The sequence below is a fragment of the Heptranchias perlo genome, chromosome 17 (genome assembly GCF_035084215.1).
Source record: "Heptranchias perlo isolate sHepPer1 chromosome 17, sHepPer1.hap1, whole genome shotgun sequence".
In the NCBI taxonomy this organism is placed as follows: domain Eukaryota; kingdom Metazoa; phylum Chordata; class Chondrichthyes; order Hexanchiformes; family Hexanchidae; genus Heptranchias; species Heptranchias perlo.
Window position 1 is genome coordinate 40,753,878 of NC_090341.1, and position 23,783 is coordinate 40,777,660.

The window sequence follows — 23,783 nt, forward strand, 5'->3', positions numbered from 1 at the left end:
AATATTGCAAGCCCCTCGTGTTTGCCTCCCCTCCACAACTTACATGAGGGCTGTCTTGGTGTTTGAGAAGGATTGGACCAGTCAGCGGCATTGGGTCGCCAGATTGGCATCTGCAGCTCGCTGGTATTATAGACACGAGGCCCAACTTGAAGCAAGCCTCGGGCCTCCATCTTCGGGTGTGCGTTTTCAATGGGTTGCTGATTTTGTGCCGGTTCCTGGCGATAACACAGTTTCTCCCTCTGTAGGTTTCTCAATGATGAACTGTATTTTTTTTTGAAGTTCAGGGTGGGCTTGCAAAATATCACAGCCACTCTTTGCATATTTAGAGGATAAATACAGAAACCTTTACCTGCAGTAGAGTAAGAGGAGGCTAGTTCAAAATCTGTGACGACACGTATCTCATCCAATGCAAAATCCATCCGACCCCAAGAGGTGAATTCTGATATTATTGTGACCAAACTGTTAATCTGGTGTATCATGTCCCACCCTCCTGCATTTCTGGTCAAAGGTCTGAGAGGCTACTGAGAGTATGACAGGTTTTGCTATCCACCTAATTGGCCTGCTCACAACAGGTACAAAAAAAATGAAAAAGGCGAATGGAATGTCAGCTTTTATCTCAAGAGGGCGAGAACACAAAAGGGTGGAAATTATGTTACAGCTGTACAGAGCTATGGAGCACTGCATTCAATCCTGGGCACCGCACCTCAGGAAGGATACATTGGCCTTGGTGAGTGTGCAGTGCAGAGTCACCAGAATGGTACTGGGACTAAAAGGGTTAAATTATGAGGACAGGTTGCATATACGTGGCTCGCCTTGAATACAGAAGATTAAGGGGTGATCCAATTGAAGTGTTTAAGATGATTAAAGGATTTGATAGGGTAGATAGAGAGAAAGTATTTGCTCTGGTGGGAAAGTCCAGGACAAGGGAGCATAACCTTAAAATTAGAGCTAGGCCGTTCAGGGGTGATGTCAGTAAACACTTCACACAAAGGATAGTGGGAATCTGGAACTCTCTACTCCTAAAAGCTGTTAAGGCCAGATCAACTAAAAATGTCAAAACAGAGATTGATAGATTTTTGTTCGGCAAGGGTATTAAGGGCTACGGAACCAAGGTGGGTAGATGGAGTTAAGGTACAGATCAGCCATGATCTAATTGAATGTCAGAGGGGCTGAATGCCTTACTCCTGTTCCCATATTCTTCCCACATTCTTCCTATGTTCCCATTGATAGTCACCACCCACAAGTCACCCACAATTCGTTCAAGTCTCAAATCAGCTTTGCAATGCATGAGTCTCACACTTGGGGCAAGAGTTCATTCAGTGTAGCAATGTGATGTATGTATATCACCTAGAGATTTCAGAGCGCTGAGAACAGCTGAGAGGAGCCGAGCCGAGCGGAGGGAGCGTCCGATAAAAGGCGGGATTTCAGAGCGCTGAGAGGAGCCGAGCCGAGCGGAGGGAGCGTCCGATAAAAGGCGGGATTTCAGAGCGCTGAGAACAGCTGAGAGGAGCCGAGCCGAGCGGAGGGAGCGTCCGATAAAAGGCGGGATTTCAGAGCGCTGAGAGGAGCCGAGCCGAGCGGAGGGAGCGTCCGATAAAAGGCGGGATTTCAGAGCGCTGAGAACAGCTGAGAGGAGCCGAGCCGAGCGGAGGGAGCGTCCGATAAAAGGCGGGATTTCAGAGCGCTGAGAGGAGCCGAGCCGAGCGGAGGGAGCGTCCGATAAAAGGCGGGATTTCAGAGCGCTGAGAACAGCTGAGAGGAGCCGAGCCGAGCGGAGGGAGCGTCCGATAAAAGGCGGGATTTCAGAGCGCTGAGAGGAGCCGAGCCGAGCGGAGGGAGCGTCCGATAAAAGGCGGGATTTCAGAGCGCTGAGAACAGCTGAGAGGAGCCGAGCCGAGCGGAGGGAGCGTCCGATAAAAGGCGGGATTTCAGAGCGCTGAGAGGAGCCGAGCCGAGCGGAGGGAGCGTCCGATAAAAGGCGGGATTTCAGAGCGCTGAGAACAGCTGAGAGGAGCCGAGCCGAGCGGAGGGAGCGTCCGATAAAAGGCGGGATTTCAGAGCGCTGAGAGGAGCCGAGCCGAGCGGAGGGAGCGTCCGATAAAAGGCGGGATTTCAGAGCGCTGAGAACAGCTGAGAGGAGCCGAGCCGAGCGGAGGGAGCGTCCGATAAAAGGCGGGATTTCAGAGCGCTGAGAGGAGCCGAGCCGAGCGGAGGGAGCGTCCGATAAAAGGCGGGATTTCAGAGCGCTGAGAACAGCTGAGAGGAGCCGAGCCGAGCGGAGGGAGCGTCCGATAAAAGGCGGGATTTCAGAGCGCTGAGAGGAGCCGAGCCGAGCGGAGGGAGCGTCCGATAAAAGGCGGGATTTCAGAGCGCTGAGAACAGCTGAGAGGAGCCGAGCCGAGCGGAGGGAGCGTCCGATAAAAGGCGGGATTTCAGAGCGCTGAGAGGAGCCGAGCCGAGCGGAGGGAGCGTCCGATAAAAGGCGGGATTTCAGAGCGCTGAGAACAGCTGAGAGGAGCCGAGCCGAGCGGAGGGAGCGTCCGATAAAAGGCGGGATTTCAGAGCGCTGAGAGGAGCCGAGCCGAGCGGAGGGAGCGTCCGATAAAAGGCGGGATTTCAGAGCGCTGAGAACAGCTGAGAGGAGCCGAGCCGAGCGGAGGGAGCGTCCGATAAAAGGCGGGATTTCAGAGCGCTGAGAGGAGCCGAGCCGAGCGGAGGGAGCGTCCGATAAAAGGCGGGATTTCAGAGCGCTGAGAACAGCTGAGAGGAGCCGAGCCGAGCGGAGGGAGCGTCCGATAAAAGGCGGGATTTCAGAGCGCTGAGAGGAGCCGAGCCGAGCGGAGGGAGCGTCCGATAAAAGGTGGGATTTCAGAGCGCTGAGAGGAGCCGAGCGGAGCGGAGGGAGCGTCCGATAAAAGGCGGGATTTCAGAGCGCTGAGAGGAGCCGAGCGGAGCGGAGGGAGCGTCCGATAAAAGGCGGGATTTCAGAGCGCTGAGAACAGCTGAGAGGAGCCGAGCGGAGCGGAGGGAGCGTCCGATAAAAGGCGGGATTTCAGAGCGCTGAGAGGAGCCGAGCGGAGCCGAGCCGAGCGGAGGGAGCGTCCGATAAAAGGCGGGATTTCAGAGCGCTGAGAGGAGCCGAGCGGAGCTGCGACCGAGTTCGAAGTGACGTCAGGAATCAGATCGGGACGCGACACAGGGAAGGCACCTGATTGGTGAGTAGGTTCAGGTGAGTATTTCTACTTATCGACAGTAACTGAAGTAAAAAGAAAGGGAAGGTCTGCAGGTCTTATAGGAAGTAGCGTTTATTTTTTAGTCAATCAAGGTCCCTCGTGTAGTTAACATTCTCTAAATTGAGAACAATTTAAAGGAGTAAACTCCTTAAAGTTAGTGGTAAGTAGTTTTTCTTTCCTTTTTTTTCCCTCTTGACTTTGGAGTTGTTCTTAAGCAAATTTAAGGGTTAAGTCATGGCAGGAGATCCCAGTGCCGTGTCATGTTCCTCTTGTGGGATGTGGGAATTCAGGGCTCCTTCCTGTATCCCTGATTCCTTCACCTGCGGGAAGTGTGTCCAGCTGCAGCTATTGTTTGACCGCTTGACGGCTCTGGAGCTGCGGATGGACTCACTTTGGAGCATCCGCGATGCTGAGAAAGTCGTGGATAGCACGTTCAGTGAGTTGGTCACACCGCAGATAAAAATTACTGAGGGAGATAGTGAATGGGTGACCAACCAGCAGAGGAAGAGTAGGAAGGCAGTGCAGGGGTCCCCTGCGATCATCTCCCTCCAACACAGGTATACCGTTTTGGATACTGTTGGGGGAGATGGCTCACCAGGGGAAGGTGGCAGTGGCCAGGTTCATGGCACCGTGGCTGGCTCTGCTGCACAGGAGGGCAGGAAAAAGAGTGGCAGAGCTATAGTGATAGGGGACTCGATTGTAAGGGGAATAGACAGGCGTTTCTGCGGACGCAACCGAGACTCCAGGATGGTATGTTGCCTCCCTGGTGCAAGGGTCAAGGATGTCTCGCAGCGGCTGCAGGACATTCTGGAGGGGGAGGGTGAACAGCCAGTTGTCGTGGTGCATATAGGCACCAATGATATAGGTAAAAAACAGGATGAGGTCCTACAAGCTGAATTTAGGGAGTTAGGAGTTAAACGAAAGAGTAGGACCTCAAAGGTAGTAATCTCAGGATTGCTACCAGTGCCACGGGTTAGTCAGAGTAGGAATGACAGGATAGCTAAGATGAATACGTGGCTTGAGAGATGGTGCAAGAGGGAGGGATTCAAATTCCTGGGCCATTGGAACCGGTTCTGGGGGAGGTGGGACCAGTACAAATTGGACGGTCTGCATCTGGGCAGGACTGGAACCAATGTCCTAGGGGGAGTGTTTGCCAGTGCTGTTGGGGAGGGTTTAAACTAATGTGGCAGGGGGATGGGAACCGATGCAGGAAGTCAGTGGGAAATAAAGTGGTGACAGAAACAAAAGGCAGTAAGGGAGAGTGCACAGAACATGACCGGACAGATGGTCTGAGAAAGCAGGGCAAAGACCAAGGGAAGTCTAGATTAAACTGCATTTATTTCAATGCAAGAAGTCTGATGGGCAAGGCAGATGAACTCAGGGCATGGATGGGTACATGGGACTGGGATGTTATAGCTATTACTGAAACATGGATAAGGGAGGGGCAGGACTGGCAGCTCAATGTTCCAGGGTACAGATGCTATAGGAAAGATAGAGCAGGAGGTAAGAGAGGAGGGGGGAGTTGCGTTCTTGATTAGGGAGAACATCACGGCAGTAGTGAGAGGGGATATATCCGAGGGTTCGCCCACTGAGTCTATATGGGTCGAACTGAAAAATAAGAAGGGAGAGATCACTTTGATCGGATTGTACTACAGACCCCCAAATAGTCAACGGGAAATTGAGGAGCAAATATGTAAGGAGATTACAGACAGCTGCAAGAAAAATAGGGTGGTAATAGTAGGGGACTTTAACTTTCCCAACATTGACTGGGACAGCCATAGCATTAGGGGCTTGGATGGAGAGAAATTTGTTGAGTGTATTCAGGAGGAATTTCTCATTCAGTATGTGGATGGCCCGACTAGAGAGGGGGCAAAACTTGACCTCCTCTTGGGAAATAAGGAAGGGCAGGTGACAGAAGTGTTAGTGAGGGATCACTTTGGGACCAGTGATCATAATTCCATTAGTTTCAAGATAGCTATGGAGAAGGATAGGTCTGGCCCAAAAGTTAAAATTCTAAATTGGGGAAAGGCCAATTTTGATGGTATTAGACAGGAACTTTCAGAAGTTGATTGGGAGAGTCTGTTGGCAGGCAAAGGGACGTCTGGTAAGTGGGAGGCTTTCAAAAGTGTGTTAACCAGGGTTCAGGCGAAGCGCATTCCTTATAAAGTGAAGGGCAAGGCTGGTAGAAGTAGGGAACCTTGGATGACTCGGGAGATTGAGGCACTAGTCAAAAAGAAGAAGGAGGCATATGACATGCATAGGCAGCTGGGATCAAGTGGATCCCTTGAAGAGTATAGAGATTGCCGGAGTAGAGTTAAGAGAGAAATCAGGAGGGCAAAAAGGGGATATGAGATTGCTTTGGCAGATCAGGCAAAGGTGAATCCAAAGAGCTTCTACAAATACATAAAGGGCAAAAGGGTAACTAGGGAGAGAGTAGGGCCTCTTAAGGATCAACAAGGTCATCTATGTGCGGAACCACAAGAGATGGGTGAGATCCTGAATGAATATTTCACATCGGTATTTACGGTTGAGAAAGGCATGGATGTTAGGGAACTTGGGGAAATAAATAGTGATGTCTTGAGGAGTGTACATATTACAGAGAGGGAGGTGCTGGAAGTCTTAACGCGCATCAAGGTAGATAAATCTCCGGGACCTGATGAAATGTATCCCAGGACGTTATGGGAGGTTAGGGAGGAAATTGCGGGTCCCCTAGCAGAGATATTTGAATCATCCACCGCTACAGGTGAGGTGCCTGAAGATTGGAGGGTAGCAAATGTTGTGCCTTTGTTTAAGAAGGGCGGCAGGGAAAAGCCTGGGAACTACAGACCAGTGAGCCTGACATCTGTAGTGGGTAAGTTGTTAGAGGGTATTCTGAGGGACAGGATCTACAGGCATTTGGAGAGGCAGGGACTAATTAGGAACAGTCAGCATGGTTTTGTGAGAGGAAAATCATGTCTCACGAATTTGATTGAGTTTTTTGAAGGGGTAACCAAGAAGATAGATGAGGGCTGTGCAGTAGACGTGGTCTACATGGACTTCAGCAAAGCATTTGACAAGGTACCGCAAGGTAGGTTGTTACATAAGGTTAAATCTCATGGGATCCAAGGTGAGGTAGCCAATTGGATACAAAATTGGCTTGACGACAGAAGACAGAGGGTGGTTGTAGAGGGTTGTTTTTCAAACTGGATGCCTGTGTCCAGCGGTGTGCCTCAGGGATCGGTGCTGGGTCCGCTGTTATTTGTTATTTATATTAATGATTTGGATGAGAATTTAGGAGGCATGGTTAGTAAGTTTGCAGATGACACCAAGATTGGTGGCATTGTGGACAGTGAAGAAGGTTATCTAGGATTGCAACGGGATCTTGATAAATTGGGCCAGTGGGCCGATGAATGGCAGATGGAGTTTAATTTAGATAAATGTGAGGTGCTGCATTTTGGTAGATCGAATCGGGCCAGGACCTACTCCGTTAATGGTAGGGCGTTGGGGAGAGTTATAGAACAAAGAGATCTGGGAGTACAGATTCATAGCTCCTTGAAAGTGGAGTCACAGGTGGATAGGGTGGTGAAGAAGGCATTCAGCATGCTTGGTTTCATTGGTCAGAACATTGAATGCAGGAGTTGGGATGTCTTGTTGAAGTTGTACAGGGCATTAGTAAGGCCACACTTGGAGTACTGTGTACAGTTCTGGTCACCCTATTATAGAAAGGATATTATTAAACTAGAAAGAGTGCAGAAAAGATTTACGAGGATGCTACCGGGACTTGATGGTTTGACTTACAGGGAGAGGTTAGACAGACTGGGACTTTTTTCCCTGGAGAGTAGGAGGTTAAGGGGAGATCTTATAGAAGTCTATAAAATAATGAGGGGCATAGATAAGGTCGATAGTCAAAATCTTTTCCCAAAGGTCGGGGAGTCTATAACGAGGGGGCACAGATTTAAGGTGAGAGGGGAGAGATACAAAAGGGTCCAGAGGGGCAATTTTTTCACTCAAAGGGTGGTGAGTGTCTGGAACGAGCTGCCAGAGGCAGTAGTGGAGGCGGGTACAATTTTGTCTTTTAAAAAGCATTTGGACAGTTACATGGGTAAGATGGGTATCGAGGGATATGGGCCAAGTGCAGGCAATTGGGACTAGCTTAGTGGTATAAACTGGGCGACATGGACATGTTGGGCCGAAGGGCCTGTTTCCATGTTGTATCTTCTATGATATGATTCTAATATAGCAATCCCAGTTAATATATATTTGTGGTACAATTTTGCAGAACTTTCAATATGATATTCACCCTGATAGTTACAAAAGGAGCCATTCCAGCCAGTTAGCTTATTATTTAGTGAGGGACAGGGTTCCTTTTAGCTAGCTTTCAAAAAAGATGGTGGAATGACATGGTGCTGCATCACGTTCAGGCAAGTGTTATCAGTGGGCATTGCTTGTGAAACATTAGTGGTCATTTTTGTTTTGTTATACCAAATATTAAAATCATTGCCACACTGATGCACATCAAAAGGGTGTTACATCTTCTTTCTTCAACATTAAAGTGAGGATCCAAATTTGTCAATATATTTGCATGTCACTAAATGGCTTTAGCAGCACACATCACACTCTGAATATTCAGACTCAGTGAAAAGATATTTTGCCCTTCTTTGTGTGAGAGTACTGACAAGTTTGCTTAAAGTTTGGCTGTTTTCTTCCCACAAGCCATTTCAAGTAATTGAGAAACATTAGGTGAAATTATATTTTAAACAAAAGAAATGGCATGAGTCTCTACTAAAGTAAGCAACATTTTGGCGCTGAATGCCACGTAGGAATAAGATTCTGTGCAACTGTAATCAATAAAATGCTGAACTAGCTCGTGCCCTTTGTAAAACAATCAGACAAAATTCCCAGTTTAAGAGCGTATCTGACACAATAATTATACCATGCAATAGTGTATGCATATTATTACTTTAACAAATCTTGAACTGTCACTCATCAACTGAAACCACTCACAATCGACTTCACTTAAACACAAATTAGGTATAGTCTCCTATTAAGCATTTCATTTATTTCAATAGCATCATTTCCCCACTTACTTATAAGTTATTCCAGTAAGTTTAACAATGAGAAGACTCCCTTTTAAAAAGGTATAGATTGGCCATATCATCATTCACACCCCTGTAATGTGTTGTACTATCTCTAACAAATGACTGAGTTTGACAAGAGAGCACTGGTCGTCGACTCAATTGTGATGATCAATTAAGCACAATCTTGTCCTCATCTGACCTGCAGCAAGGGGTCACTCGATGATCAGGGGCATGATTTTGACTTGAAGCCAGGAACTCAGCGGGTGGGTAGATACTCGCGTGGGAAACCCAGAAGTGAGTCCAGTGCGTTGGAATCTGCGATCGCAACTTACTTGAAGGTAATTATTTTTGCTTCTGGGTTTCCCGCACGACAGCCAGCCAGATTGACAGGCTGGCTGCCTGTCGGGAGGGAAAGCAGCCAGGAACCGGGGAGGGTCTCAGTCATCGGGGGCTGGTCTCCCATCGGGCTGTCGGCCGATTACGGCATGTAAGTCTTATTTCGCAATGTTTCTCTTTATTCAGAGTAATGCAAATGATCAAATGTTCCACATGTATTCAAACATTTTTCCAATATTCCTCTTTATAATATTCAGCATCAGTGGGCATATCATATAAAACGAGCATATTTGGGCATCTGCAAAGAACACTTTTTAAGGTTAACTAAGAATAATTCTTGTTCCAATATTCCCAGCTTTAGGCTTTTGGAAATGAAGACCTACAATAAAACAACAAATTGCTAATTTGAGCAAATGAGCATTTCAATTAAAAGATCGGTTGTTTCAGTAATTATATAATTTCTTTTTGAATCTAAAAGTTGTTGAAAAGGTGATTTTACATTCCATATTTATTTCTATCAGGATTTCAGCAACTAGTTGACAATATTTTAGCATTGCAAACAGTCTGTGTACAGAAACAACTATTAACTAGTTTCCTTTATATTAAAGTCATGTACAAGTGATAGGGAAATAAAAAATGCATCAATGGAACAGAGTTAATAAATGATACAACAAAAAGGTACTTAATGCTACACAAAACCTTCTGTTTTCAAAAGATAATTTGGCCCAGAAATTGCTTAAAAAAGAACGGTGAGCACGTGCGCAATAAAACGCGGAAATCCGGAACTTGCTCCTCCTGGTTTGCCGGCGGTATGACAGCTTCGAATTAAAGGGATATCGCCGGCTGGAACCAGTGGAAATATTGAACCAGGGCCAACTTGCTCATCTGCCCAGCTGGAAAGTAACTAATATCGCCACAAAATAAGTATGCTTAAAAATACCAGGTTTAAACTAAGTTTTAACAGCACAGTTAAGTCTCAAAGACTACCTAACAAATAAAAATTAACTTTTAAAAATGTGAAGTCTCATTTCTCCTTATTTTAATAGATTTTGGTCATTCGAAAAAATTTTTACAAAGTTAAAAAATTAAACTTGTTTTTTACTTTTCCCTTCTGCCTCTTCTTTTAATTTGATTATTTCTTACCCTCTTTCTTTTGCTGTCTATAACTGTTTTTACATATAATTTTGACGTTGTACTTTTTACTTCCTGGATTTTACGTAGCAGCCTGCAGAAACTCTTCGCGGCTTGACCAATCAGATTGCAGCATTTTTGACGAGGGGAGAGCATGATCCTCTCCCTTCTCCCACTGGTCCTAGCTTCACTGGAGCTAACGATGGGCTCTTCTCCGGTTTCTATTAGAGGACGCGCACCCAGTAAAGACCGCGGTAAGTCAGTGGGTTAATATAAATCTATGGAGCGGCGAGCAGTGTTGGTTCGCCACTCTGAGCAATTTCCTGGCCAATTTATTTAAAAGCGTACACACAGGTCCAATCTTTTAAGGTTAAGGCAAGGCTCAAAACAATCAATCATTAATGATGCCTACAAAGTGAATTTTTAGTCTCGTAGTTTATGGTTACCAGAATGACAGTACTTGTATGTATTTTGCATAAGTTGCAAATCTTTTACCTACTTCCGTTCTGACATTTATCTTCAGCATGGTTCCACAAACAGTTTCAGTTTCTAATGTTTTGTGTAATGTAGAAGCGGGTTTTCCACTGCTTGGCATTTCTTCTACACTGTCATTCAGTTTATGATTCTTCCCATGGAATTAGCATGACAAAATTCTAATACTAGAGTTTCTGTCATCTGAGACAATCTGACGACGAGAGGCAGCAGCAGAATTGCAAGGCAAGGTCCTCGGCACAAGTACACCTCCACATTCTCTTGCATTTTCTTCAGCATGAAATGGACGTAAGGTGTCCACACATCTTCTGATTTTCTGAGGTCTGAGATGATCCCATTTCAGGGGTTCATTATACATTATTTTTACAGGGTCCATTGAAATTGTCCCAGTGCATTCGCAACTGGCATCTACAACTTCCATGAAGAGGTTACTGCTTGGAATCTGCAGGATCACCAATGACTTTTGGCAGCCTTCACAGTTGATTGCTCTTGTAGTTTCCTTTATTTTCACACACAAAGGCTGGATGTTCAGCGTCACATGGCTGGAGAACTTGCTTAGGTCTCTGTGTTCATGGATTTGGCCCTTCTCACCTCCTTTTCACTGGCGCAATTGAGAAGCCACCGGAAACAAGTGCAGGTAAAGTAAAATTCGTTTCATGCTTTGAATCAACAAAAAATTAAGTACCTCAACTATTTCAATGAGGTAAATTGCCCCTTTAACAGTCCGCCCGCCAGCATTAAGTGGGGACGGGACTTCCGGGTTTCGGATGTGCACACGCATCCAAACGCACTTGGGAAACCTGGAAGGGTTGCGGTCGCACTTCAAAAAGCGTTTGTTTTAATCTCCCACCCGCCTCCAACCTACCCATTCTTCGAGGTTAAAATTACCCCCCAGGAGTCAGAACTTGAGCTGATGTTTCATCTCCCTAGCCCAAGCACATGGAGACCAAGTGTCAAAATCCGACTGCCGCCCAGGCTGAGATCAGGTAACTTACTGCAGATATGAAATCAAACCTGAGGACTTCTGCTCTGTGTGGTTCAGTGACATGCTGCCAATTGAACCATCCTGGGAACTATCATTGTAAATGTTTGTTTAGAACCTGCATTGAGTCGAAGCTTTTTTGACCATTTCGCTGCACAGACAAATTCTCTCCTCCGGGACTACTGTGAAAATATCCAGTACAGTTAAACCTGCACGAACGGACATCCCGACAGTCCCAAATAACTTACATTGTAATAGATACAAGCTGCACCTTGAAACCACGGATACTCGCAAATTACAAACGGACAGCCTTCAATCCACCAAGTCCATGTACAATTTAAAACACCGGACAAGCAGGTAAGCGCGAGGTGGCAGCGGGTGAAAGAAACAGCTTTTGTGTAATGGAGATCTCTTTACCCAACATCCATAGTGGCAGAGAGACCGTTCTGTCTCTGGAATTGAATGCTTGCACAGCTCTATCCCAGGGATAGAGCGGTTTCTCTGCCACTAGGGATGCTGGGTAAAGAACTCCTCATTTCACAAAAAAAGGAAACTGCTGTACCTGGGGTGGGGGCGGAAAGACTCGGCATTCGGGGGTCCTGAAATCGCACGGGGTCGGTAGGGGGGCGGGGGGGCTTGATATTGCCGAGGGTGGAGGCGGTGGGGGGGCGGGGGGGAGGAGGAGGCCTGAAATCGCAGGGGGGGGGGGGGGGGTGGAGATGGGATGGGGCTTGAAATTGCCGAGGGGAGAGGGAGACTGGGGAATGGGGGAAGAGATGGAGATATTGGTTACCCTTTTCCCCGCCCTCGGTTTCCCCTCTTCGCCTGCTCATGGGTGGCCTCCTGGTTCTTGGAACTTCTCACACAACAACTGCTGGCCGGAACCACAAATAAAGGTTCTCATTTACAGGGGACCCAGCCTTTATATAGGTAAATCCAATAACACTATGGGTATCATGGGATACAACCTCCAGGAACGCCTCCATCCAGAGTTGTCCACCTGTTTACTCCACCAGTAAGTCAGGTGCTGATGTGCTTATGAGCTGCTAACAATCCCCCCCTATCCACCCCCCAGCACAGAGGGAGGAAGTCCTGGACATGGGTCTACGGGACATTAATTCCCCCCAATTTGGCTGGGGTCTCCCAGGCACTCTGGCCCTACAGCAGCCACCTCGCCCTGTGCAGGCTGCCGAGGATCAGGATATCCCTCCCTCAATGGAAAAGGACCCTGGGATAGCAATGAATTGGGAAACCAAACAAATAGAAAATGAACTGAAATAACATCCCATTAGCAGGGCTCCAGAATTAGGCATGATCCCAGGTGAAGGTGAAAAAAAAGGAACGCTGCAGGAAATACAGCCAATCCCGAGATATTTGACACATTCTATTTACCGTACATACAATGACCATTTTGAAAATAAGGACACTTGCAAAAAAAGGACACCTGATGCAAGTCCCTTCGGTGTCCCTAATTTACAGGTTTCACTGTAGATACATTAGTGGACATTTTTCTGTTTTGTTACGCCACATCAACCAATGCTACAAACTGTTTCTTTTGCCTTATAGCATCATGCCATCCAAACAACTTTCAGCAGAAGAAAAAAAAATGATGAAAACCTGTAATTTCTTAGATTCCTTTCTAAACCTGACATGTAAGTAATCACATGAAAATTGCTACTCATTTTCTGTTTTCTCAGTGTACAGAAAATTACTTTTCTATCTTTCTATGCTGTACTTTTTCTCTACTTAGCTCTAAGCTTATTAACAATGAGCATGACAGTTCATCAGCTGCAGAAGGCCCAATATTCATATTTTCAAAATACTAATAAAGTTGAAGTCATTCCATCAATAGACCATCAGAAAAGCAGATAATATCCATACCACTATGAGACCACCAAGGATCAGAAGTGCACTATAAAGATGTCTGGAAATAATGATTTATGTCCCCAACGATATTACCACATTAAAAATGGACGGAGCTCCACTCCATTAATTTACAAGGGAATGATGATGGAACCATCCCCAAACTCATGATTAAGTAACATACTTAATGATAATGCTGTATTTCCAGTTGTAGCTGAATGTAACTCATAGAAGACACATAAAATATCATTGTACGTGTACAGCTAGACATGTTGGCCTAGATTCTTCTTCTTGGCAACAGTGCCACTATAAGTGCGGCAGGGCAGGAATTCTGCCAGCCCGATGGTCACGTGAATTTCTGGTGTTCAGTCCAGTTCCAATTGTTATGGGGGATTTTTGCCTGTAAAGCAGGGAGAGGGATGGAAAGTCCCTGTGGAAGGACACTGGCCCCTACAGCAGCTTAAAGGGATCACATCCTCCTCTGCTGGCCTCTGCTGGATCCAGTGTGAAATACCATCCCTGCTCACCTGAATAACTTGAGAAGAAAGATATGTGCAATTACTGTAAGTCTTCAAAATGAACTTAAAGCTACTGACCCAGATAGGATTCAATCCTCTTTTGTCCCAAGATTGCTCAGTTTGGGACTTAAATTCTGCTATCAATTCTTCCTTCATACTTGGGATGTCTGTAGATTGCCCTGTGGCTTTCTTGGTTTGAGAGCGAGCAGCTGCAGCACCATATGCTGGTATCTTGTTGCACTGCACCTGGAGACCAGAACTCTGGTCATGCTCTCTCAAATGCTGCAAATATTGAAGATTTTCTGTCACAAATGTCCTGCTGCCTTGTAGGCCATAATGTAGATGTCCAATGGTGTTGAGAGTTTTTTGTGTTTAGTTTTACAAAACAATATAATATGGCAATGCTCATTTCTCTCATGCTCATACTGCAATACGCATTTCTCACATGCAATGCAACAGCTCATGCTGTTAGCAAGTGACCTAAATAAAATTCAACAAAAAGGAGCCTAATAGATGAAGAAAATATCATTGTTTCTGCTTGGAAGACTCTCAATAGGATGGGCCTCTAAAAGGGATAGCTCTCTGATTTTCCCAATTGAATATCTTATCCTTCCTTGCCCTTGGGACTGAAATAAACCTTTTTCTGCCCAATGTAATAACACATTTGATCTACAACTCCAATTGAGCTGTCATTTACTGAATTTCCCTACAGCACCGAAATGAAACCTAAATTACTCTATTTATAAAAACACGAGTTGATCTCCCATGGCATTGCACATGGAAAATCAAAGAATGTGGCCGCCCTCCGACCTGTCTCTGATGTTTTTGTGTTGTTGATTCTCTGACTCTTCTATACTACTTCTCTCCCCTCAGCTTTTCTTTTTGCTTCTCTTTCTGTCCCATTCTGCTTCTCCCTACGTCTTGTTCTTCTACCATTGCGCATAAGAGGTGATGAGTGATATGGCCTGGTGCAGCAGAGAAATGAGCCACCAGTGGCTGCAGGCTGCATTTGGGATGGGGACTGCAGGGAAAACATAGCCGTCAGTGGCTTCCTTCCCCAATCACTCATGCTCCCCCGACCCCTTTCCTCTGATCGTGCCCTCTGCCCCTTCAACTACCCACTACCCATTCCCCATTCCCCCTTTCTATTAGCCCCTCATTTCCATCAAACCTCTATCTTTTCCCCTTTGGATAACCCAGTAAACCCCTGTCTCATCCCCTTCCCCTTACTCCACTGTCATTCACCTCACCCTTAACCTCCTATCCACTCCCACTCCTTGCCCTAAGGGTAGGTGCCAAGACGTTGGAGGCCCCCACCCCTCCTCTTAACCATTTTCCCTCCTACTCACCCATTCTTTGCTTCCAAAATTCAACATCTTTTTAGAAAGATAAATCACAGTCAAAAGAACAACTGCTTGTCTGATTTCTCCATATTTATCTCAGCCCCCATCTCATTAGGATCTCACTCTCACAGATGTATGTGATTAGTATTGATCTGGACTGTCATCAGAACACAGATGGAATTAATCAGTTGCTTCAAAATACAACTGACAATTGAAGTAACATTAAATAAAGAAAGTATACACACTCCCTTTTTCACCTCTCTCTCATCCTCCCCCAGTTTAATACAATATAGAACACAAAATAAAAGTTACAACAGGTGTGTATTTGCAACACTGACATTTTTTTTCTCTCACACACACACACAGCCTCCAAAATTACTCAATATAAAATTTACCTCAACACAGCTTTTAAAATTTGTCATCTTGTTTTTCAAGATTATTTGAAGAAAAACTTACAGGACAAAACCTTCCAGAAGGTAAAAGAAAATGTGCAATCATTACAGTCAACTGAGTGACACTGATGCATCCTGGGAAATTAGGTACAATGCACACGCTCAGACGACACAATCAAAATTCAACTCAGTCATGGATGTGGGCAAAAATATCAAATCCAAACCTTGGCTTTTGAGAGAGGCTGAGTCCTTCAAGTGAAAACTTTAATTGAAGGCATTAAAAGACACAATAAACAATTAAATGAATAAAATAAATTACTTTGTTGTGAAATATATACATTTTAATATTGGATCGTAGAAACATCAGTTATTGAGGAAAAAAAGTTTTTCGAAACATTTTCAGATAGCAGTTTGAGTGATTTATGGGACCTGTGCCCAGATTGTGTAATCTTAGGGTAATATACTCCAACTGTAAAATGTCAGCTATTGTCAGTTCATAGTATCATAGTATGGTACAGCACAGAAGGAGGCCATTCAGCTCATCATGCCTGTGCCGGCTCTGTGAAAGAGCTATCCAATTAGTCCCACACCCCTGCTCTTTTCCCATTGCCTTGTAAATTTTTTTCCTTCAAGTATTTATCCAATTCCCTTTTGAAAGTTACCAGTGAATCTGCTTCCACCACCCTTTCAGGCAGTGGATTCCAGATCATAACAATTCGCTGCGAAAAAAATGCTTACTCGCGTCGCCTCTGGTTCTTTTGCCTATCACCTTAAATCTGTGTCCTCTGATTACCAACCCTTCTGCCACTGGAAACAGTTTCTCCTTATTTACTCTATCAAAACTGTTCGTGATTTTGAACACTTCTATCAAATCTCCTCTTAACCTTTTCTGCTCGAAGGAAAACCCCAGCTGCATGATACCATAGTAGGTATAGCACTGGAGGAGGCCGTTCAGCCCACCGTGCCTCTGCCAGCTCTTTGAAAGAGCTTTCCAATTAGTCCCATTCCCCTGCTCTTTCCCCATAGCCCTGTAATTCTCTTCCCTTCAAGTATTTATCCAATTCCTTTTTGAAAGTTACTATTGAATCTGCTTCCACTGCTCTTTCAGGCAGTGCATTCCAGATCATAACAATTCGCTGCATAAAAAAATGTTGCCTCATGTCACCTCTGGCTCTTATGCCGATCACCAGCTTCTCCAGCCTCTCCACATAACTGAAGATCCCCCATCCCTGGTACTATTCGAGTAAATCTCCTCCGCACCCTCTCTAAGGTCTTGACATCCTTCCAAAAGTGTGGTGTCCAGAATTGAACACAACACTCCAGCTGAAGCCTAACTAGTGTTTTATGTGGTATAGCATAACTTCCTTGCTTTTGTGCTCTATGCCTCTATTAATAAAGCCAAGGATCCCAAATGCTTTTTTAACAGCCTTCTCAACTTGTCCTGCCACCTTCAAAAATTTGTGTACATATAGCCCCAGGTCTCTCTGTTCCTGCACTCCCTTCAAAATTGTACCATTTAGTTTATATTGCTTGTCCTCATTCTTCCTACTAAATTGCATCACTTCACACTTTCAACTGCCATGAGTCTGCCCATTTTACCAGTCTGTCTATATCCTCCTGAAGTCTGTCACTGTACTCCACATTATTTAGTACATTTCCGAGTTTTGTGTCATCAGCAAACTTTGAAATGATGCCCTGTATAGCCAAGTCCAGGTCATTAATATATCAAAAAGAGCAGTGGTCCTATTACCGACCCCTGGGGAACACCGCTGTATACTTCCCTCCAATCTGAAAAACAACTGTTCACCACTACCTTCTGCCTTCTGTCCCCTAGCCAATTTTGTATCCACGCTGCTACTGACCCTTTAATGCCATGGCCTTTAATTTTGCTAACAAGTCTATTATGTGGTATTTTATCAAATTCAATATGTAGAATACACATTTAATTGAGAGGGATGATGAGAGTAGTGCGGTTGATGTTATGGAAAAGGACAAGGAATAATCAAGTGTAAACATTCTTAGCTGGAGGAGGGCTAATTTCAGTGAGTTAAAAAGGGATCTTGCTCAGGCAGATTGGAATCAAAAATTGGTAGGCAAAACAGTATTTGAACAATGGAATCCTTCAAGGCGGAGATGGTTCGGGTACAGAGTAGACACATTCCCATAAGAGGGAATGGAAGGGCATCCAAACCTGGAGCTCCCTGGATGACTAAAGATATAGACATTAAAATGAAACAGAAAAAGGAGGCTTATGGCAAATGTAAGGTTCATAATATGGTAGAGAACCAAGTTGAATTCAGAGGAGGTCTAAAAAAGGAAATAAGTGGGGCAAAGATGTGAGAATAGATTGGTGGCTAACATAAAGGGGAACCCAAAAGTCTTTTATAAACATATAAATAGTGAAAGGGTACTGTGGGGTTCAAAACCCCTTCAACAAAAGATATTTGAAGGAAAGGGTTAACTGTACCCCTTTTAAACAAAGACATTTGAAAACCTGGAAACACAGTAATGTGGTAAACTGTGTTCTCGTAAATCCTGTTTTTCCCTCACTGATGCTGATGGCATTGGAGAAGTTTGGGATCAAAGACATTGTACTGCGGACAGATATCTAGATTATTAAATAAATAAACCAGATGGATAATATTGAGCTTAAAGCATTGTCAAATTTTCAAAACACACAGGCGTTTGGAAGCACAAGCTTTTCAACACAGCAGGGGGTAATGTAAGAAAAGGCAACAAAGACAGACATCAAAGGCTTTGGATCAGGAAGGCAATGGTAGGTGTGAAAAAAAGCAGTGGGCCTCTCATTCCTATCTGATAATCTGTTCAAAAGAACTGGGATTTGTAAAACATCAAACAGTGTTGCACCCAACATATGGTCAAATGGTATAAGGAATGGATTTGACGCCACTGAAGCAATCTAAATTGGAGATGCAAGGACCATTAAGAATGTCTGGGCATAGAAATGTAAGGAGTCTTTTACAACCCATTGTACGAACACATGGGGCTCAATTTTGAAAGGGTGGCGGGATGGCAGCGGGGGGTGTCAATGGGCGCATGGCAAACACGAAAAATAAAAACTTACCTTACCCCACGCGAACGCAAGTCAATTGGTGCCCCTTAATGTGGCTTCTGGGTTTGTCGTCCGAAAGCTGCGCATTGGGCGGACTACGCACCCGCATAACAGGCTGTCAGCTGGAGTGGCTCTATTTAAAGGGCCATTGCTCCAAAGGCTTTTGCTGGAGCAAACACCAAAAAACACAATGGACCAGCACAGGGGCAAGGCTGCTTCAAGATTTAATGATGACTCACTCCAGCTGCTACTGACTGGGGTGAAGAGGAGGAGAGGAATGTTTTACCCCGCTGATGGAAGGAAGCACCCTGCCTCTGCCACCAAGAAGGCCTGGTTCGAGGTGGCAGAGGAGGTTCACCAGTAGCAGCGACATCTCTCGCACCTAGGTCCAGTGCAGGAAGTGGTTCAATGACATAACTAGATCAGCAAAAATGAGTACACTGACTGATTCTCCTGCATTTCGTGGTGCACATCACCTCCCCCACCCGTCCCCCCTAACGCAAATTGCACTGCCGAGACTACTCCATCACATCACTCCTCACACCCACTTAAGGCTCATCCTCAACTGACCTGCACTTCCTCACCTCCCCATCAGTCACCCCACCACTACCACTCACCCCAATCCTCATCCAATATGATGGATCTGTCTTATACTCACCCTCTGATGCATCTCTTTCACGGTCAGTCTCACTCAAACCAATGCATTCCTCGGTCCTCGGCTGACCACTTTACCCTCACTCACTCACATGTCTGTACTTTCTCCCTTTCACAGACGTGCAGCAGGAGGCCCTGGAGATCAGCCACACCCTCGAGTGCCTGTCCGTCGGGGACACCGAGACTGGCACCCCACAAACGTCTGGTGACACAATATTGACATTCATCACACACAACATGAATTGATCTTAACAATGATGGACATGTTGAACACTTCAGTATGCTCATCGCTACATGACACACCTGTGATGATGCTTAATATCGCCTTCCGTTCTCTTGCAGGTCCTTCAGCGACCACAGTGACGGGAGAGGACGATTCCTCAGAGGAGCTTCCGGCCTCTGAGGGCGCACCATCACATTTTAGTGAGCCATCCACCAGCGCAGATACTTACACCTCGGTGGGTCCGAGCAGTTAATCAGTTGGGTTGGCACCTGGTGAGTCACCACACACAAGTGAGCACGAGCAGACACTGGTGGCAGGGGCAGCTGTGGAGAGTCTGTGTCAGTGGACTCCTCCATCAGAGGATGGAGGAGTCCAACTCCTGCATTATTGGAATGGCGGCACAGGTAAGTGCGGGATGGTCTGCGATGGAGAGAAGGCTAGCCTCCATTGAGCTTCAAGCACAGCTCACAAATGAGTTCATTCAGGATCTGACAACGGCCGTTCAGACTCAGGGTGAACGGCATTCTGCTGCCTTAAACAGGCTGTCAGAAACTTGACAACTGGGCTTCCAAGACATCATACATGTCCTCCAAACTGTTGTCCAACAGGGTGGTAGGAGTGATGTGGGCCTGGCCCAGGAGAGGGATGATGGCGAAAGGGAACATGGAAGTGAGGATGCCACAGAAAGCACTCCCACGTCTCACCCGTTGCGCCTCCCCCCCAAACAGTACCAGCAATGCTGCCTCCTCTCTAGGTGGCCGAGTCTGCCCCATGCACTGGTGCAGGTGGAGCAGTCTTTGGAGGGACCCTCACGGGCTCCAAAACCCAGAGGGCGTAGGCCGAAAGCATCGAAGCAGTCAGGGCATAAACATGAGCAACCTGCCACTACCTCTGCTACAGCCACAGGGGATGCACCACGTAGAAGTGGTAGGAAGAGAAAGGCGAAGGATTTGTGATCACGAAGGGTATGCACAAGAGTGTCTGTCAGACTGTCATGTTTTTCATTTATATATTTTTTTGTTATATTCACATTAAATGTTATCATTCTCACCACAACTGCCACGTCTTACCCATTCTTGACTGGCTTTTGTGATAGCGCCCTTTCATGTGCTTCACCATGAATGATACTCGACGCCATGCAGTGGATCACTTTACAGTGGGTGTAGGTGTAGTTGCAGGACTGTTTTGTGCGGGGAGGGGGGTGGGAGGGGGCTGGTGTTGGCGCTGGTCTTGCTAGGTGGTGTGAGGACTGGACTCTTTTCACGTTTTGATGTTAGGAGAACCGTTCATATATCAGTTTGCCTCACGTGCAGCCAGTTGAGCCGCTGCTCTGCCCATGGGTTCCTCCTCCTCAATGTGGATGGCAGATGTGGATGGGGCCTCCTCAAGCGGTACCTTTTCTGTTGTGCCATGTTGTGCAGGACACAACACACTACCATAATGTGACCCACTCTCTCTGGTGCGTACTGAAGCACTGCCTCAGAACGATCGAGGCACCAAAATCGCATCTTAAGCAGTCCTATCGCATGTTCAATTATAGACCTGGTGGCCATGTGGCTGTCGTTGGATCAACACTGTTGCTCGGTGATGGGGTTCCTCAGAGGTGTCCTGAGCCACATGTGCAGGGGGTATCCCTTGTCCCTGAGGAGCCAGCCCCTAATGGTGTTCGGTGTGTGGAAGAGCCCTGGGATGTTGGATTCCCTCAGAATGAAGGAATCATGGCAGCTGCCAGGGAATCTGGCGCACGTGCGAAGGAATCTTTTGCGGTGGTCACAAACGAACTGAGTGTTGATGGAGTGATACCCCTTTCTGTTGATGAACAGTCCTGGCTCGTGGAGAAGTGCTCGTATTGCTACCTAAGTGTGTATTAATTGCACCCTGCACCCGTGGAAAGCCAGCACAGAGTGGAATCCCAATGCCCTCTCCATCTGGCTGAGGTCGACCATGAGGAAGTTAACATATTGCGAAGCCCTGTGAAACAAGCCGTCGGTGACCTGCCTTAGGCACTTGTGTGCAGACGACTGAGAGACCCCGGTGATGTCCCTGGTGGCACCCTGGAATGATCCAGAGGCGAAGAAGTTGAGGGCAGTGGTCACTTTAACAGCGATGGGTAATGAGATGCCACCAGGCCCAGTCAGGAGCAGCTCGACATGAAGGAGACTACAGACGTCTGCAACCACCTGGTGACTCACTCTCAGCCTCCATATGCACTGCTCCTCAGAGTGGACCAGGAAGCTGAGCCTCGGTCTGTAGACCCTCCTGCGACGTCGCTCCCCCTGTTGTTCCCCTTCATGCTCTTGTGCAGGTCCCTGTGGCACAGCACTGTGTGGTGGAACTCCAAGTGGCGAAAGTGCATGCCATGCTTGGCGAGGATGGTGATGTTGCTCGTCCTCGGATGTAGTGGTGAACGCAGCCATCGCGCACCACCATCCTGATGTTGTCAGTTTGAGGGGGTCCGGAAAGTTGGTAAATATGCATAAACAGAACAATTCTGACTATAAACCAAGAATTTTCAGTCCAAACACAAAGATCTCCCAGCCAAAAAATTGTCTGAGAGAACTGAGTGCCCTGCTGCAAGAATTCAACTTTTATCCCCATCTGTTAAACAGGCATTTAAATGTTCAAATGGCTGCTGGCTGAAACACGTCTCCTACAACATGGAGTATTTCCCACAACATGCAGAGGTTGAATGAAAATCATTCTCCTGCCTCAATCTCCACAAAATTAAGTACTTCAACAAGATCAACAATCTTAATAATTGGTTTAAATATCATCCCGCTGGCATTATTTGCCGGCTTCCGTACCTGCTTGGGATTTCCCGATTTTCGTAGTTCCGCAGCCCCCAAAATTCCATTTCCAAATCGGCCCCATGGTCTTTTCAACATCAAAGGGTCTCCAGTCACATGATCAAAGCTTAAACTGTCAATCACTGAGTTATGTTAATGATTGAGGCACAGCATCAGGGAGCGATTGGACAAAAAGAATGACCCTCCCCAATCCTACATCCTATTGGTAAAAAAAATATAAAAAGAAGTATTTGAGAGAAAAACAGGGGCTCTCTCTCTTCACTGCCTGGCAGTCACAAAGAATGCACACTGCAGTTGAATATCACGCAAGAAGAAGAGGACCTCGACTTCTGAAGAGCTGATCCACCTTCAGGCCCGATGAGCAAAATCCTTGGTTTAAAGGTTGTATATGTATTAATGTTTTGTCTGATGTGAGTATGATTTGTTAAGTCATTAAATAATAATGTTGCGAATTATTAAATGTATAACGGGATTTTATAAAGGAAAGTCATTTATATGGTTTGATTTTGCTTTGTGAATGCTCGTATGAATGAAAACATTATTAAATAATTACTTCTGATTAACCGTTAGTGAGGGTGACTTTCTTTGCTTAACTATTCATCCTGTGTCCAAGAATCACACAAAATAAGGAATTCCCTACAGTAGTCAAAGGAAAGGTGGGGCCGATTAGGGACACAAAGAAGATCATCTTGTGGAGGCACAGGGAATGGCTGAGGTAATAAATGTTGAAATATGCTCCACTTGCCCAACTGCAAAGCTTGTTATTTTGTATTCTTTAACAAATTACTGTACCTATCACAGTATCAACTGCATGCTTAGCAGAAAGTGCAGGTACCTATATAATGTACAGTTGTTCCAAATTACTTAACAACACTGTACTTTATATCCATTCACTCATAATATTCCTGATACATCTTTCTTAAAAACACAGAAAAGCAGTTAAGAATTTGGTGCCTGAAACGTAAAGGCCATTTATTAACTTTTAATTGATCTGATTAATTACAACTGTAACCAACAATTACCTAGATTCCCACAGATATGCCCTTAATGGGACAGGTCAGTTTGCAGCCAAACATCACAACTATGCTCGAGATCTCAGATCATCAATAGAAACACAATGGAGGATCTCTTTGCATATTATATACACATTAGCAACACAGCGACAAATCACAAATGGATGGTTGAGGGGCATACAAATCAAAAAAGAGAAAAGCAGGTACATAAATTTCCAATGAACAACCACGAAGGATGGATGAAAAGAAGCAATTAACAAGTAGCAGTCATCTACCAAAAAAAAACAATTCTTAACTTTCTTTTCAACTGTCATCATATTTTGTCAGCCAGCTGACTACACAAGGTAACATATAATTTACAAAATAACAAACAAGAACTTCGAAGACCTAGCAAAAAATATTTTAATTTACTCATTAAAATTGCCCAACGACTGTTGGAAATGTGTAAAACAATTTTCCCTCCTGTGGTTTCTACCTGTGCTCCTGGTACAGCTGCAGCTATTTTCTGAACCCGTTGATATGAGCCTCCTGTGAGCAACGCCATGAAAAATCCATTTTTTTAAAACTAAAAATGTCACCTCCTCTCCCCCTCAATCCCACCGCCAGGCCTTGAAACCGCCTCCCTTGAAAGCGCCTCCCTCAATCCCACCGCCAGGCCTTGAAACC

The 23,783-nt window shown here is 45.7% G+C and overlaps 1 protein-coding gene across 4 annotated transcripts in view; it reads right to left on the reverse strand.

Moving 5' to 3' along the window:
- LOC137334260 (contactin-4-like) overlaps positions 1–23,783 on the reverse strand; it is a 1,825,202-nt gene that overhangs the window by 1,386,838 nt on the left and 414,581 nt on the right. The gene's annotated exons all lie outside the window — the stretch shown is intronic.